Below are 12109 nucleotides of genomic sequence, written 5' to 3'. Positions count from 1 at the left end.
ATACAGCGCTTGTGAATTGTAACTTTAAATTGCAGTGTAATTTTGCTACATTTGGATGTATTTTGATATGATTGTCAGCACATTTCCACACAATTTTGGCACTGGCCTGAGGGTGTTGCTGCTGCTGCTGCTTCTAATTCTTCTTCTTTTTAAAGGCCGGCGCCGCGGCTCACTAGGCTAATCCTCCGCCTTGCGGCGCCGGCACACCAGGTTCTAGTCCCGGTCGGGGCGCCGGATTCTGTCCCGGTTGCCCCTCTTCCAGGCCAGCTCTCTGCTGTGGCCAGGGAGTGCAGTGGAGGATGGCCCAAGTAGTTGGGCCCTGCACCCCATGGGAGACCAGGAGAAGCACCTGGCTCCTGGCTCCTGCCATCGGATCAGCGCGGTGCGCCGGCCGCGGCGGCCATTGGAGGGTGAACCAATGGCAAAAGGAAGACCTTTCTCTCTGTCTCTCTCTCACTGTCCACTCTGCCTGTCAAAAAAAAAAATTTAAAAAAAAAAAGATTTATCTGAGAGGCAGAGTTACAGACAGTGAGAGAGAGACAGAGAGAGAGGGGGAGAGAGGTCTTCCATCTTCTGGTTCACTCTCCAATTGGCCGCAGTGGCCAGAGCTGCCCTGATCCAAAGCCAGGAGCCAGGAGCTTCTTCTAGGTCTCCCATGTGGGTGCAAGGGCTCAAGGACTTGAGCCATCTTCTATTGCCTTCCCAGGCCATAGTGGAGAGTTGGATTGGAAGAGGAGCAGCCGGGACACAAACCAGCTGCCTCTCTTTGATTCTGACTTTCAAGTAAAATAAATAGGTTTTTACAAAAAAAAAAAAAAAAAGTACAGCAAAAACTACTTAGTTGGAAACCCAAAAAAGTCATCTTGAACGTTGCAAGAGATGCTCTTCTAGGGGTTATGTGTGTGTCTTTTTGTCTGTGCATACTGAACGGGCTCATCTTTTTTTATTTTTATTTTTTAAGATTTATTTATTTATTTGAGAAGCCGAGTTACAGAGAGGGGTCTTCCATCCACTGGTCCACTCCCCAAATGGCAACAACAGCCAAGGCTGGGACAGGCTGAAGCCAGGAGCCAGGAGCTTCTTCCAGGTCTCCCATGGGTGCAGGGGCCCAAGGACTTGGGCCATCTTCCACTGCTTTCCTGGACCATAACAGAGAGCTGGATAGGAACAGGAACAGCTGGGACTTGAACCGGCACCCATACGGGATGCCAGTGCTGCAGGTGGCAGCTTTACCCGCTATGCCACAGCAATGACTGGGCCCATCTTGGTGACCCACCAGCCTTCAAAGATTTAGTATGGAACAACAACAACAGCAAAAAAGGAATGTAAAATATCTCATTGACTCATTTTACTTTTTAAAATGTATCTCTTAGAAAAGCTAAAATTACATAAGTGGGTCACACTGTTCTGAGAGTTCCCTGGAGATACTCATTTCATAGATTTAAAACAAATGTGTCATTTTCATTCCAGCTGCCCCCTCCAGAGGAAATCAGAACTTTTCTCAGTAATGTTTTTAGATTTATTTGAAAGGCAGAGTTACAGAGAAAGAGGAGGAGAGACAGAGAGATCTTCCATCTGCTGGTTCACTCCACAAATGGCCTCTTTGGCCAGGGCTGGGTCAGGCTGAAGCCAGGAGCCAGGAGCCAGGAGCTTCTTCCAGGTCTCCCATGTGGGTGCAGGGGCCCAACCACTTGGACCATCCTCTGCTGCTTTTCCAGGCATATTAACAGGAAGCTGGATTGGAAGTGGAGCAGCCGGGACCCAAGAGGCCTCAACGTGGGATGCTGGCATTTCTAGCGACAGCTTTGTCCCCTACACCACAACACCAGCCCCCACATCTCAGTAATTTCAATATCTTTTCCTGTTAAAGTTTGTGTATTTTTATTTATATACTTGGTGGGTTTCAGGTCCAAATCTCCTTGCAGGGGGAAGTAGAGATAACTTTCTTCAGATTCTTTTGCATATTTGCCAGGAAATTCCTGCCTTTTTTTAAGTATTATTTATTTTATTTGAAATGCAGAGTTAAATAGAGAGAAAAGGAGAGGCAGAGAGCGAGAGCGAGAGCGAGAGAGAGAGAGAGAGAGGTCTTTCATCTGCTGGTTCACTCCCCAATCGGCCTCAACGGCCGGAGCTGTGCCGAGAGCTTCTTCCAGGTCTCCCATGCAGGTGCAGGGGCCCAAGCACTTGGGCCATCTTCTACTGCTTTCCCAGGTCATAGCAGAGAGCTGGATCAGAAGTGGAGCAGCTGGGACATGAACCAGCGCTGATACGGGATGTCTGCACTGCAGGCGGTGGCTTTATCTGCTAAGCCACAGCGCCAGCCCCGGAAATTCCTGTCTTGTTACTCTTCTCAGCTCTTCTCTCTTCTGGTTTTTCTTCCAAACTGCAGACCCTGGAGCTCTGAGCCCTTGAAAAAGGCAATGACTGGGTCTGACGTCATGGCATAGAAGGTTAAGCCTCTGCCTGCAGTCCCATATGGGCACCAGTGTGAGTCCAGCTGCTCCACTTCCAATCCAGCTCCCTGCTGATGTGTCTGGGAAAGCACAGAAGTTGGCCCAAGTGCTTGGGCCCCTGCACCCATATGGGAGACCTGGAGGAAGCTCCTGACTCCTGGCTCCTGGCTCCTGGCTTCAGCCTGGCCCAGCCCTGGGTGTTGTTGCCATTTGGGGAGTGAACCAGTGGATGGAAGGTCACTCTGTCTCTCTTTCTCTCTCTCTGTAACTCTTTCAAATAAATATTTAAATCTTAATAAAAAAAGAAAAAGGCAATGATGAGGAGACAACTCGCAGTCTTTAAAAGTAAAATTAATTTATTTTATTGATTTATTTGAGAGACAAAGACAGAGACAGAGAGATCTTCTATGCTCTGGTTCATTCTCCAGATGCTTGCTACAGCCTGGGCAGGGCCAGGTTGAAGCCGGGAGCCCAGAGCTCAGTCTGAGTCTTCTGCCTGGGTGACAGGGACCCAGCGGTCTGAGCCATTACCTGCTGCCTCCCAGGGTGCGCATTAGCAGAATTTGGATCAGAGGTGGGGGTGGGACTTGAACCCAGGGAGCGTGCTAGGCGTCGCGGACATCCCAAGTTGTCATGTCCAACGTCTACCTCTTGCTTTATGTTTTTGTGGCTCAGTCACCAGTGTTTTGGGGATGCCCAATGTTTTCCCCTGGAACCTCCAAGTTGTTTGGCAGTGAACCTGGTCCCACAATGTGCCAGTTTCACACTGCGTCACTGTGGCCACCACTCTTCTCGCCAGCTTCTGTCTCCCGGCCCTGCCTCTGGGGAGGCCGAGGTTCTCACTCAGACCCAGTGAACTGTATTCTCCTGTCTAGTTGGTCCTGTCTAGCTGGTTCTTTTTTTTATTTATGTATTTTTTAAACATTTATTTATTTGAAAGGCAGAGTTAAAGAGAGGCAGAGGCAGAGAGAGAGAAAAGTCTTCCATCCGCTGGTTCACTCCCCAGATGGCCGCAACGGCCAGAGCTGCGCCAATCTGAAGCCAGGAGCCAGGAGCTTCTGCTGTGTCTCCCAGGTGCGTGCAGGGGTCCAAGTGCTTGGGCCATCTTCCACTGCTTTCCCAGGCCATAGCAGAGAGCTGGATCGGAAGTAGAGCAGCCGGGACTTGAACTGGCGCCCACATGGGATGCCGGCATTGCAGGTGTTACCCACTGCGCCACAGCGACAGCCCCCACAGGTCTTTTCTTAGCCCTGAATGATTTTCTGCCTGGCATTTACTTCCCAGTTCTGTTTACTGTGACAATCTGTCCTAGACCCATGCAGTGGGCCCCATGCAGTCAGGGGCACTTCCTGTTGGGTGCTGCTCAAGGGAGTAAGAAAGAGACTAATTCCCTCCCCCCTTTCTCTTCCTCCTTTTCTTAGTTTTAAATATTTATTAATTTGCATTGCAAAGTTACAGAGAGGCAGGGAGGGAAGACACAGAGAGATCTTCCATCCTGCTGGTTCCTTCCCCCACACAGCTCCAAGGGCCAGATCTGGGTGAGGCCAAAGTCAGGACCCAGGAACTCCATCCGGGTCCCCACGTGGGTGGCAGGTGCCAAGCACTTGGGCCATCACCGTGTGTGATGGCAGGTGCAGCAGCACGGAGCTGGATTGGAAGTGGAGCAGCCAGGACTTGAAATGGGATGCTGGAGTTGCCAAGGGGAGGCCTAACTAGGTGGTCACTAGGCCACCCCACTGGTCCCATCTTCTTTGTTCATGAAGAATATAAGGCTGATGTAGCTCACAGTTTTGGAGATTCAAGGACATGACAGTTGCACCTGCCCAATTCTGGTGAGGGCCCTGTAGCTGATGGCAGGTGGCAGCAGTGAGTATGGGGGCAGCCACATCCGGAGCTAACAAGCGGAGAGGGCTGGATGGCTTTTTCTGCTTTGCACAAAACCAGGCTGAAGGCCAGAGGTGGCCTGGGTCTGGCCCACAGCCCACCCTGTCCCAGCCTTTCATGGTTTCCTCAGGCCAGGGAAGTCTCCTGAGCAGCCCGACCTCCCCTATTTTTCTTCCCAAGCCTTCTACAAAGAAAGGGCTCATGGGCCTGGCCACGGCCAGCTCAGCTTGCTTGCCTCTGAGCAATGCCTCACCCACCTGGTGAACTTCCAGATCAAATAGAATCTCCTCCGGGAGAGCCGGCTCATCCCACTTAACTCACCACAAGGCTAAAAGACCCTTTGTGTTGCATCTGGAATATCCTCCTGGCGGCCACCTGACTTTCTCTTAAAAAAAAAAAAAAGGTTTATTATTTATTTGGAAGGCAGAGATACAGAGAGAGGAGAGAGATCTTCCATCTGCTGGCTCACTCCCTAAATGGCTGCAATGGCTCTGGCTGGGCCAGGCTGAAGCCGGGAGCTAGGAACTTCTTTTGGTTCTTTCATGTGGGTACAGGGGCCCAAAGAGTTGGACCATCTTTCAACTACTTTCCCAGGCACATTAGCAGGGAGCTGGATCAGAAGTGGAGCAGCCAGGACTCGAATTGGCACCCATATGTGATGCTGGAGCTCCGAGCGCTGGTCCTCTTTCCTTCTTCCCTCCTTCCCTCTCTCCCTCCCTCCTTCTATCCTCCCTCCCTTCCTCCCTCCCTTCCTCCCTCCCTTCCTCCCTCCCTTCCTCCCTCCCTTCCTTCTTTCCTCCCTCCCTCTATCTTTTTTTTCTTCCTGACCTTCTCATTCCAGGTCTTTGGTGCAGTGGGTAAGCAGCCACTTGAGACTACTGCATCCAGTATTGGGCTGCCGGTTCAAATCCTGGCCGCTCTGCTTCTGATCCAGCTTCCTGCTAATGCACCTGAGAAGCAGCAGGTGATGGCCCAAGTGCTTGAGTCCCTGCCACCTATGTGGGATTCTTGGATGGAGCTCCTAGATGTTGGCTTCTGCCTGGCACAGCTCTAGCTCTTGGGGAATGAATCAGTGGATGGAAGATTCTCTCTCTCTGTGTTGCTCAGCCTTTCAAATAAATAAATATATTTAAAAAACCCCTAATAGTAGCAGATTATATACTTTGTTCAGCATTTTGCTCTCTCCCTCCCCATTAATGATAGGGCTTGAATGCTCTGTTAAAAAACATTTCTTGGTGGGGCTGGTACCGTGGCGCAGTAGGTTAATCTTCCGTCTGTGGTGCCAGCATCCCATATGGGCACCAGTTCTAGTCCTGACTGCTCCTCTTCCAATCCAGCTTCCTGTTGGTACATTTAGGAAAGCAGCAGCAGATGGCCCAATTCTTTGGGCCCCTGCACCCATATGAGAGACTCAGTGGAAACTCCTGGCTCCTGGCTTTGGACCGGCCCAACTCCAGCCATTGTGGCCATTTGACAAAGAAAGAGAGATTTTCCATCCATTGGTCTCTTTCCAAGAGGCCATAATGGCTGAGGCTAGGTTAGACCAAAACCAGTAGCCAGGACCTGTATCTGGTTCTTCTATGTGGGTGGCAGGGTGGCACTTGGGCCATCTTCTGCAGTTTTCTCTCCCAGGCACAATAGCAGGGAGCTGGATTGGAAGTGGAACAGCTGGGACTCAAACAAGCGCTCCAGTGTGGGAGACTGGCCCCGTTAACCACTAGTTTAGAGGCCAGGGATGCTGCTAAAATGCAGTATAGTCCCTAAACAAAAAGTTATCTGATTCAAAATGCCAGTAGTTAGGTGGTTAGCCTAGCAGGTAAAATGCCAGTGTTCTACATTAGAGTACCTGAGTTCAACTCCTGGCTCTGGCTCCTGTCTCCACCTCCCTGCTAATGCAGACTCTGGGTGGCAGGGAGCTTGGTTTCCTGCCACCCACATGGGAGACCTGGATGGAGTTCCCAGCTCCTAGTCTGGTATTGGCCTGACCCAGTCCTGGCTTTTCTGGGCATTTGGAGAGGGAATCAGTGGAAGGAGCTCTCTCTTTCTCACTCAGATAAGATTAACAACAACAACAGCAGCAAAAACCAAACCCAAAATCACAATGTAAATAGTTCTGAAGCTGAAAATCCTTGCTGTATCAGAAAAAGTCATCTAGATCTGCTGTTAATGGCCTCTTGTGTTGCTAGTATTTTTTCTTGACATTTTTATTTATTTATTTATTTATTTGAGAGGTAGAGTTACAGTCAGTGAGAGGGAGAGACAGAGAGAGAGTCTTCCTTCCGTTGGTTCACTCATCAGATGGCTGCAATAGCCAGAGCTGTGCCAATCCAAAGCCAGGAGCCAAGAGCTTCTTCTGGGTCTCCCACGCGGGTGCAGGGATTCAAGCACTTGGGCCATCTTCTACTGCTTTCCCAGGCCACAGCAGAGAGCTGGATTGGAAGAGGAGCAGCCGGGACTAGAATTAGCACCCATATGGGACGCTGGCACCGCAGGCGGAGGATTAACCTACTTCGCAGTGCCAGTCCTGTGCTGCTAATATTTTGATATGTAAACAATGGTGCAATGATAGGTGTGTTTTAAATTCCTGAGAGGATCAAGGAATCAAGCTTAACAGGAATATGTATAATGTGAAGAATTTCTCTAAGAGAAATTCCAGTGCCATTGTCATGCCATTGACATGAAAGATACTGGGTATGTTGTGATCTCCACCCCAGCTATCCCTGAAGAAGCAAAGGTTCAGGCTGCTATGCTGGCCAGAACAGCCACGCTTTCCACTCAAAACCATGTTGGGGGCCAGCGCAGCACAGCAGGTAAAGCCACTGCCTACAATTCCGGCATATCATATGGGCGCTAGTTTGAGTCTCAGTTGCTCCACTTCCGATCCAGCTCTCTGCTATGGCCTGGGAAAGCAGTAGAAGATGGCCCAACGTTTTGAGCCCCTGCACCCTTGTGGGAAACCCAGAAGAAGCTCCTGGGTCCTGGCTTTGGATCGGTGCAGCTCCGGCCGTTGCAGCCAATTGAGGAGTGAACCAGTGGATGGAAGACCTCTCTCTCTCTCTTTCTTCTTCTGCCCCTCTGTAACCCTGCCTTTCAAATAAGTAAATAAATTAAAAAAAAAAAAAGCTGGGCGGGTGCCGTGGCTCACTTGGCTAATCCTCCCCCTGTGGTGCCGGCACCCCGGGTTCTAGTCCTGGTTGGGATGCTGGGTACTAGTCCTGGTTGCTCCTCTTCCAGTCCAGCTCTCTGCTGTGTCCCGGGAGGGCAGTGGAGGATGGCCCGAGTGCTTGGGCCCTGCACCCGCATGAGAGACCGGGGAGGAAGAACCTGGCTCCTGGCTTTAGATTGGCGTAGCGCCGTCTGTAGTGGCCATTTGGGGAGTAAACAAACGGAAGGAAGACCTTTCTCTCTGTCTCTCTCTCACTGACTATAACTCTCTCTCTGTCTCTCTCTCTCACTGTCTAATTCTGCCTGGTTAAAAACAAAAACAAAAACAAAAAAAGAAAAAAGTTGGAGATGGCCAAGAGAAAGGCTTGGAATTCACAGGCCGGGGAGGACATACATTTGGGAGCTAAAGGCATGATGTGGATGAGATCACCCAGAATCCTTTGCCTGGAGTCCCAGCAGATAGTGAGGGTAGCATTCGGGAGTTTTGGTCACAAACTCGGACAGGAAATGATTTCGCTTGTGCTTTCTAACCTTCACTTGTCATTTTGTGGTTTTCTCAAAGTGATGACTATAGGCAACAAGTCACAAGAGGATTAGCAGTTTCTCTATTGGCCACTGAAAGAAATTTCTGTCGCATCCCAGTTGTAGGTATCTTAAAATATCTGTGCATTCATTTTGCTCAACTTCAAAATTATAGATCCTAGACTTGCTAGCAGATCTGTGTAGTTGATGGGTTTCTACAGTACAAAGGGTTTTAAAAAATGTTTTTGATCACTATTCCCGTTTGAGTTGGTTTCCTCTGCATTATTACAGTTTGTTTTTAGAAATATTAAAATAAAAAGCAGTCTACAGAGTTCACTAAGCTCTGGTACAAAAAGAGTTTCAGAACCTTTGCTCTGGGTGCCAGTCACAAACCCCGATGCCTTCAATAGCCACCTGGAGACCTGGAAATCAGTGTGTTCTTTGATTTTCCAGTGTTTGAAGAGAAGAAAGGGTGTCCTTCCTTTTAACTTTATGCTAAGAAAAATTGCATTAAATACCTGATATAAATATCAACTGAGAGGCCAGCACTGTGGTGTAGCAGGTAAACCAGCTGCCTTCAGCGCCAGCATCCCATATGGGCACTGGTTGGAGTCCCGGCTGCTGCACTTCCAATCCAGTTCTCTGCTATGGCCTGAGAAAGCAGTGGAAGATGGCCCAAGTCCTTGGACCCCTGCATCCACGTGGGAGACCCAGAAGAAGCTCCTGGCTCCTGGCTTCGGATCGGCACAGCTCTGGCTGTTGTGGCCATCTAGGGAATGAACCAGCAGATGGAAGACCTCTCTCTCTCTCTCTCTCTCTCTCTCTCTCTCTGCCTCTCTGTAACTCTACCTTTCAAATAAATAAATAAATAAGTCTTCAAAAAATATCAACTGATGCTGGCTTCCATGTCAGAAATATTAAGGGGTGAAGGATTAGGGCAAACTACAAGCATAGACCCAAATTAAGGTGGTAGCTTCTCGTTCCAGCTGACCCTTTGCCCTATGGGAAAGTGGGCCTAGGATGGCTAGGACCTTCAATTTTCAAGAAAGCTCAGGAGTTTGGAGTGTTGCACATTTACCAAAATCAGTGGTGGGCATCTGGTGAGGTGGTCAAAATAACATTTGGGATGACCACATGCCATATGGGAGCATCTGGGTTTGAGTCTCAGCTCCACTTTCAATTCCAGCTACCTGCTAATAAGCACCCTGGGAGGCAGCAGATGGTAGTGGTTCAAGTAGCTGGGTAGCCACCACCCATGAGGGAGATCTGGCTTGAGTTCTGGGCTTCTGGCTTCAGCCTGGCCCATTCCAGCTGTTGCAGACATTTCGGAAGAGAAACAGCAGATGGAAACTCTCTCTGTCTTTGTCTCCCCCTCTTGGTTTGCTTGCCTTTTAAATAAAATGAAAATTTAAAAGAGGGGGGCATGACAGGTTTTCTAACTTATGTTTATTTTCTTTTGTTTCTTTTTTTAAAGATTTACTTATTTATTTGAATGTCAGAGTTATACAGAGAGAGAAGGAGAGTCAGAGAGAGGGAGAGAGAGAAAGAGAGAGAGAGGTCTTCCATCTGCTAGTTCACTACCCAATTGGCCACAACGGCCTGAGCTGAGCCGATCTGAAGGCAGGAGCCAGGAGCTTCTTCCGGGTCTCCCACGAAGGTGCAGGGGCCCAAGGGGCCATCTTCCACTGCTTTCTCAGGCCATGGCAGAGAGCTGGATCGGAAGTAGAGCAGGAGGGTCTCGAACTGGCGCCCATATGGGATGCCGGCACTGCAGGCCAGGGCGTTAACTCGCTTTGCCACAGTGCTGCCCCCTCCCCCCCCCCCCTTTTTTTTTTTGACAGGCAGAGTGGACAGTGAGAGAGAGACAGAGAGAAAAGTCTTCCTTTGCCGTTGGTTCACCCTCCAATGGCCGCCGCGGGTGGTGCACTGTGGCCGGCGCACCGCGCTGATCCGATGGCAGGAGCCAGGAGCCAGGTGCTTTTCCTGGTCTCCCATGGGGTGCAGGGCCCAAGCACTTGGGCCATCCTCCACTGCACTCCCTGGCCACAGCAGAGAGCTGGCCTGGAAGAGGGGCAACTGGGACAGAATCCGGCACCCTGACTGGGACTAGAACCCGGTGTGCCGGCGCCGCAAGGCGGAGGATTAGCCTATTGAGCCGCGGCGCCGGCCCCCTCCCCCTTTTAAATTAAATTAAAATAAACAGGCAGGGCACACAACGACCTGTTTCCAGGCTGCCCATCACACTAAGCTGAGGGGCCTGGGCCTTAAGGGAAAAGCAAAGAAAGCCGAATAGGGAACGTGGGAGAGCCACTGCTGTCTGGCAAGCAGAGGGAGAGAAGGCACTGATGGAGACAGACAAGAGACAGTGGCAAGTGGTGGTGGTGGAGAGGAGCAGGCACGCCGCATGGGGGCTTTTGGGGAGGAGGGAGAAGGGGCCCCTGTGTGGGCGGCTCAGCAGAGGGCGGCAGAGAGAGAAGCCTGAAGACAGACCACCGGATGTGCTTTTCAGAGGTCACCATTTGAACCTGCCTCTCTGCCCCCTTGCCTTTGTCTTTGCCATGACACCCTTTCCTGCCTCACTGCTTAGTGACCTCCTGCCAGTCCTGGGAGGCCTGGCTTCAGTGTGACCACCCCTCTCTGTCCTGTGTTCTGTGGTTACTCATCCTGCCAGGATCTCAAAGTCCTTGGTTCTGCCTTACAGCACTTACACATCTAACTCTAGTATACTTTGTGGTCTGTGTGTTTTACCCACACCTCACCACATTTTGTGGTTCAGACGTTGGATTTTTTTTTCAACATCTTCCCCCCAAGTCTGTCCCATGCTTGGCACAGATATGTGGTGCTTGAGACGTCTGCTGAACCACAGCAAGAACTCAACACCAAGCTGCCTCTGGGGCCAGCATGGTACTATGTAGTCCGTGAATCCACTGCTTGCAACACTGGCATCCCTTGTGGGTGCAGGTTCGTGTCCTGGCTGCTCCAATTCTGATCCACCACCCTGCTAATGCACCTGGGAAAAGTAGCAGAAGATAGCCTGAGGATTTGGGCTCCTGCACCTAGGTGGGAGATCCGGATGAAGCTTCTGGCTTCAACCCCAGCTGTTGCAGCCATTTGGGGAATGAACTAGCAGTTGAAAGATATCTCTCCCTCTCTGTAACTCTGCCTTTCAAATAAGTAGATACATATTAAAAAGAAAAAAACCAAGCTGCCTTACTGGGGAACCTGGCTGTGCCACCTTGTGTGGCCCTGAGCAGAATTTTTGACTAATTCCTCATCTGCAAATGTAATCCTCACACCAAACTTTCACTGTGACGCATAAGATTAAATAAGCTGTACTCAAAACACTTAGGAGAGTGCCTGGCACTTACTAAGCCTTATCAAAGTGTTAGTTATCAGGTATGCAAATAGATGAATATCATGATTAAATGCAGATTTATTAAAAGTTGATTAGCATCATCTGTTTTGTACACCAATGTAGTTCTCATAGCCCTGGACGGCGCCTGGAACATAGCAGACATTTAAAAACTGTTTGTTGACTTCCTGATGGGCTTCTCTTGTGTTCACTCCGGAGTCACACTGTTTTTCAGTGAGGGCTTGGTGGCAGGGTATTCAAGAGTCATCCAACAGTACGAAGTCTGTGGGCTTGCCTAGAGCAGAACCCCTGTATCTTATCTGTCTAGATGCTCAATCTACAAAGAAATGTCTGGAACCCAGAGCAAAGTTTGGTTGGGAAGGAAAATCTACAGTCGCACATGTACCAGGAATAATCTTTGTCTGATTTGTTGGAAAAGATTCAAATCCCCCTCCCTAGGCAAAGCTGATCAGAGTGCAAGGTGCAAGTTAATTTGAATTTTGCCCCCCCCCCCCCCCCCCCCGCCTTCATTCTCACAGGAAACGGAACAGGCTTTCAAAGTTCTATAAATAGTTCAGGTAACCAACAAAGACCTAGTGGTGCAGTGGCCTGGACCTGGATTCGAATCACTGCCCCTCGCTCAGCTGCCTGTACAAACACGGATTGCGCAGGCTCTCCCAGGAGCTTCGCTTTTCTCGTCTCTACAATGGAGATGCCTTTTTTACTTTCTTCA

Source organism: Oryctolagus cuniculus, chromosome 19 (genome assembly GCF_051225735.1).
Source record: "Oryctolagus cuniculus isolate XC-2025 breed Fujian yellow rabbit chromosome 19, ASM5122573v1, whole genome shotgun sequence".
Classification (NCBI taxonomy): domain Eukaryota; kingdom Metazoa; phylum Chordata; class Mammalia; order Lagomorpha; family Leporidae; genus Oryctolagus; species Oryctolagus cuniculus.
This window is presented reverse-complemented; position numbering follows the sequence as displayed.